Below are 6,475 nucleotides of genomic sequence, written 5' to 3'. Positions count from 1 at the left end.
CCCTAGAAAATCGTAAGTAACCAAAATCCGAATGCGTCTATGCATCCTGGGCCGTTTGGGTACAGTAGTTTTAACTATCGTCGTATCTCATGTAGCCCGGCGAGGTCTCCTGCCGGATAGTCCTCGTCAGAGGATTCGCTGAGCTCGGATGCCTTGGCAAGCGAGACACCCCCGGAGGCTCCTTCTCCAAAGTCCAAGCGCAACACCGAGGTGTCGTCTCAAAGAGACTCAGAGCAGGAGAAGCATGTCTCTGGAGCCGGACACATGGCGGGAGCGGCCCCACGGCGTCTCGACGATGGGGGCAATCTCGGGTTCGGACCACAGCCGGATAAGGTCCTGGAGACCTCTAAGGCTCCAGGATCGGGCGAGTGGTCACCTTCAATGGAGGGAGATTTGGCTACTCCGCCGGTGAACTCTGTCCATGCAGACTGCCGGGCGGTCTATCGACAGCATTAAAGAACGCGTCTATCGTCGATGAACATTGGACCCTCATGGGTGCGGTGGTTGGAAAGATTCAGTCTGCCAAAAGCGGGCTGAATGAGTCCTGGTGACCCACAAGTATAGGGGATCTATCGTAGTACTTTCGATAAGTAAGAGTGTCGAACCCAACGAGGAGCAGAAGGAAATGATAAGCGGTTTTCAGCAAGGTATTCTCTGCAAGTACTGAAATAAGTGGTAACAGATAGTTTTGTGATAAGATAAATTGTAACGAGCAACAAGTAACAAAAGTAAAAAAAATGCAGCAAGGTGGCCCAATCCTTTTTGTAGCAAAGGACAATCCTGTACAAACTCTTATAATAGGAAAAGCGCTCCCGAGAACACATGGGAATATCGTCAAGCTAGTTTTCATCACGCTCATATGATTCGCGTTCGGTACTTTGATAATTTGATATGTGGGAGGACCGGTGCTTGGGTGTTGTTCTTACTTGAACAAGCATCCCACTTATGATTAACCTCTATTGCAAGCATCCACAACTACAACAAAAGTATTAAGGTAAACCTAACCATAACATGAAACATATGGATCCAAATCAGCCCCTTACGAAGCAACGCATAAACTAGGGTTTAAGCTTCTGTCACTCTAGCAACCCATCATCTACTTATTACTTCCCAATGCCTTCCTCTAGGCCCAAATAATGGTGAAGTGTTATGTAGTCGACGTTCACATAACACCACTAGAGGATAGACAACATACATCTTATCAAAATATCAAACGAATACCAAATTCACATGACTACTAATAGCAAGACTTCTCCCTTGTCCTCAGGAACAAACTTAACTACTCACAAAGCATATTCATGTTCATAATCAGAGGGGTAATAATATGCATAAAGGCTGAACATATGATCTTCCACCAAATAAACCAACTAGCATCAACTACAAGGAGTAATCAACACTACTACACTACAACAAAACAGACTTTAAGTAACACAATTATGTAACAGATTGAAAAATGTGTGACAAGGGAAATTACTGTAACACAACATTTTGTGTCGAACGACAGCAGTAACACATACTATATAAGGCCTCAAAATGTGTTACTGGGATATTGTAATAGTAACATGTAAATATGTGTTGGTCAAGTGTGTTACATAGATCTTGACGTGGTAAGATATGAATATGTGTTACCGAAATGTGTTACATAGTTCAACAATGGTAGTAACACATAATCATGGTTGATACATAGTGTTACAAGCTCTATTATAGGGGGAACTAGAAAAACTAAAATCAACTGCATGCATAGATCACATATACCTTGACACATAGGGCCCATGTGACAACATGATAACACGTTGTTGTTTTGGTAAATAGTGTTTTCATTCTTTGGTAATATGGTATGAAAAGGAATACAATTTGGTTGGTAAATATGATTTGGTTGCAGTGAATATAATATTAACTATATTTTTACACGAATTTTAGTTTAACTCAACAACCATAAATGTGAAATGCAAACTTTAAAATGATCATATGAAATTAAGTATTTGATGTGAATACTCACAAAGGAGTGGAAGACCAACAGCGAACGAGAGCTTAAATTTGAAGATAGTTTTAAGAACTGGACCGGTGGTTCGAGTGGAGAAAAGGGAACCAAGGCCTCGTTCGGTTAAGGTGTGTCGGTCCTATAGGTCTTTAGCACGACAAATTCCTGACTATCTACTACAGCAAGTTATGCCCGACTCCGGCGAGGGAGGAGCGATGACAGCGGCACGCCTTGGGCTCGCTTTAGTGCTTGTAATCATCGCTAGGTGGTCTACGAATCTAGGTATAATTTTTATTATTTCTAGTGTCCGTTGTACTGCCATGATTGAAGTTGAATAGATTTGACAGTTTCTCGCGAAAAAAAGATCAAGGGGAGCCATGCTTTCATAGAGAGAGAGAGATAAGGGCAAAAGCGAGAAGGAAGGGAATGTCACGCGACCAAGGCTACTTTGCTACTGTCTTTCTTGAACACCTCAACCTCTGCTGCTCTTCTTTGAGCGCCTCTGCTGTAGTGCGTCCCCATGGCTCCTCTGCTGTAGTGCGTCCCCATGGCTCCTCTACTACTGGCCATTGCATCAGCAGTTCAAATGCATATCATCAATAGTTAGGCACCCGATCTGAGCTGCAAGATGGCTAGCAACCAGCTGCAAGTGTGAGCAACAGGCACGACAGCTAGCACCTAGCTGCACCTAGCTGCAAGTGCAAGCAACAGAAGTAACACGTGCAATGGTTGGTTCACAACAACAAAGAAAATATTGAATCAGGTTTTGACAGCAAACAAGCATCCCACATAAATTAAAACGCCAATTTTAAGCAGACGTAAACTAAGTTTACAAGATGGTAAATCTGACATAATACTAAAAGTGTATCTATTTCCAATGACAATATGTCGTACATAAAGCTTAACTTCAGTAACAATTTTCTGAATTTTTCCAAGCTTCATGTTTGAAGAGCAAAAACTATGCAAACATATAAAAGCCCGCTAAAAGAACACATTGCTTCATCCAGCAGTTTAGAACAATCCTTGTAATCTTGACTTGCAATTTTTTCTGAAAAAGAAGATTCACTGAAGCGCATGAGAAAAAGTTCATAACAAATCAAAAAGAGTCAAGTTAAATTCAATGCATATAGGGATCCACAATGGCAGCATCTATGGAAAATAGGACGAGAAATTGAAAAGCAATAAAGAAAAAGAAAAAATGGGTTTATATGTTGAGTGAAAGACCTCATTCCTTCGAATTTTTTGAAGGGTGTAAGCTCAGCCAACTCTGCAAGAACATACAATGGTTATTAATGTCCTACAAACTCAGCTTTGATTTTAGCTAAACTACAATGTATATATAATCAAGAAAATGTTGCTTGAACAGAGAAATACCTTTATATGATGTACCATCACCATTCTTCATCGATCAAAGAATTATCATTAGCATCCACAATTGTTCCCTCAATATCAGACCTTACCCAATGTTGATCTTTCCTTTTCGCTTTAAACATATTCGTGAGGTGAGAAACATGGAATGGCTCAGCTTCTACGTCTTGTGTGCATTCATCATTTCCAGTGTCACATCTATCTCTAGGTAGTTTATTCTGCATCACCACTGACCAACCTGGGTTCAGTTCGTCTTCTAGGTAAAACACTTGATCGGCTTGGTTAGGCAAAATAAAAGGCCCATGCTCAATCTTGTCTCCTTTGTGCATCAAATGTGAGAAGTTAACAAGTGTGTAGCCATACTTGTCCTTCTTAATTCCTTTTTCAGAAATATCAACCCATTCACACTTAAATAAATCCACCGAAAATTGTCCAGAGTAGTTCAACTGAATAATATCAATTATCCTGCCATAGTAAGTCACATCACCTAAAACAGGGGTCGCATCACCTGGTGCAGCATATGTAGATGTTTTGGCATGTACCACCACTCCACTATTTTGACTCACCATGTCTAACCGTTTAGGCCTAAACCGATATCCTTTGGAGCTGTAAGCGCGGTACCTTTTTGCTGCATCTTGGGCCACGTGCTAGCCATCTAATATCATTATTAATACTACCAATACCATTTTCCTTCTCCAATTTAATTATGTATAGATTAAGAAGTTGTTTAGTAAATGGCTTCAGTTGTACATACAAAGAATATGAAATACGGACTTACATGAGCTTTGAACCAGTCATTGAACTTATCATGTTGGATGGACTCGATCATGTTTGAGACACCACGCTCGCTAGTGATCTCATCAGCGTGAGCTCTGCAAAGTAATTTTATAATTAGTTTTGAAGTCAGAGAAAGAGTTGTGAAAACATGTAAAAAAACTAATATTATTTAGAGGATTGACGTATTACCGAAGGAATGGGTTTACATCTGAGCAGTTGAACAACACATATCTATGTGCTTGGAATTTAGTCATCCCTCTAAGAACATGATTGCCAGGCTTTCCAAGTGGTTTTCCTACCGAAGGAAACAGAGTTGATCCTTGTTCAACATCAACCGCCTCATCGTCATCGTCATTCCTTGAAGGCCGATTATGCTTGGTGGCGAAACCATCAATATATCTTGAGCAAAACGTCATGCACTTGTCTGCAAGATGTGCTTCAGCGATAGATCCTTCTGGATGTGCTCTGTTACGCACATATGACTTCAGGACACAGAGATACCTGCATAAATAAAAAATGAAAAAAGAAGACAAAAAATGTTAATGAATGTAGTACTGTAATAATTAGAAAATATATATGTCTCATTTTTGACAAAATACCTTTCCAAAAACCACATTGAATGGTAGGCCACAGGGCCACCTATTTTTGCCTCTATTGCTAGATGAAGAACCAAATGCACCATAACAGTAAAAAATCCGGGCGCAAATATCATCTCCATACGGCATAATGTTATCTTTATTCTTTGCTCTAACTTCTCAAGATCTCTCACATGAAGAACCTTTGCACTAACCTCTTTAAAATATTCACATAGATCAAACAAGACAGATGTGACATTATCTGGAAGTTAGCCTCTCAATGCAACAGGCAATAGTTGTTGCATCAGAATATGACAATCATGGCTTTTAAGGCCTGAAATTCTCCCTTCAGAAACATTTACACATCTTGAGATGTTCCCCGAATACCCATCTGGTACTCTTATATCATGAAGTACTTTGCAAAACTGCTGCTTCTATTTCTTTGACAACATATACGAAGCAGGAGGAAGAAAATACTTGTCATTGTTTTTTTTTGAGGATGTAGCTCTGGCCTGATTTTCATGTCCTGCAGGTCAAGTCGTGCCTTTAAATTATCCTTTGACTTGCCCTCTATTCCTAGAAGTGTCCCATATATATTTTCACATACATTCTTTTCAATGTGCATAATATCTAGATTGTGGCGGAGCAAATTGTAGTCCCAATAAGTCAAATGAGAGAAAAACCCGTTAACAAACTTCCAATCTCGGACTTAGAGACAAGAATTGGATACAAGAGATGAACTAGGGTTTGGAGATGAGATGTTGATGGAGATTTCCCTCTCCCGATGAGAGGAGCGTTGGTGATTACGATGGTGATGATTTCCCCCTCCCGGAGGGAAGTGTCCCCGGCAGAACAGCTCTGCCGGAGCCCTAGATTGGTTCCGCCAAGGTTCCGCCTCGTGGTGGCGGAGTCTCATCCCGAAAGGTTGCCTTCTATTTTTTTCTCATCAAAAGACTTCATATAGGAGAATATGGGCGTCGGAGAGCCACCAGCGGGCCCACGAGGTAGGGGGGCGCGCCCCCGGGGGGGGGGGGGGTGCCCCCACCCTCGTGAGCAGGGTGTGGGCCCCCTGGCCTTCATCTTTGGCGACGATTTTTCTTTATTTATTTTAAGATATTCCGTGGAGTTTCAGGACTTTTGGAGTTGCGCAGAATAGGCCTCCAATATTTGCTCCTTTTCCAGCCCAGAATTCCAGCTGCCGACATTCTCTCTCTTCATGTAAACCTTGTAAAATAAGAGAGAATAGCCATAAGTATTGTGACATAACGTGAAATAACAGCCCGTAATGCAATAACTATTGATATAAAAGCATGATGCAAAATGGACGTATCAACTGCCCCAAGCTTAGACCTCGCTTGTCCTCAAGTGAAAAGCCGATAACAATAAATATGTCCTCATGTTTAGACGTAGAGGCGTCGATAAAAATAAAATACGGACATGAAGGCATCATGATTATTTCCATAACAACAACATATATGGATTTTGTCATATGATTACTTATGTTCAAGTGATGATCTTTTCACAATACAAAAGTATGAATCAGAAACCTTATTGAGCACCAACAAATTATAATCTCAGTCATTGAAGCAATTGCAATTTATCATAACATCGGAAAGAGTCTATGTCAGAGCTTAAAAGCAAGTCCACATACTCAACTATCACTTAGTCCTTCATAATTGCTAACACTCACGCAATACTTGTGGTTACGGAGTTTCAATCGGACACAGAGAAAGATAGGGGCTTATAATTTTGCCCCACAACCTTTTACCTCAAG

This window comes from Triticum dicoccoides, chromosome 6B (assembly GCF_002162155.2).
Source record: "Triticum dicoccoides isolate Atlit2015 ecotype Zavitan chromosome 6B, WEW_v2.0, whole genome shotgun sequence".
Taxonomy (NCBI): domain Eukaryota; kingdom Viridiplantae; phylum Streptophyta; class Magnoliopsida; order Poales; family Poaceae; genus Triticum; species Triticum dicoccoides.
This window is presented reverse-complemented; position numbering follows the sequence as displayed.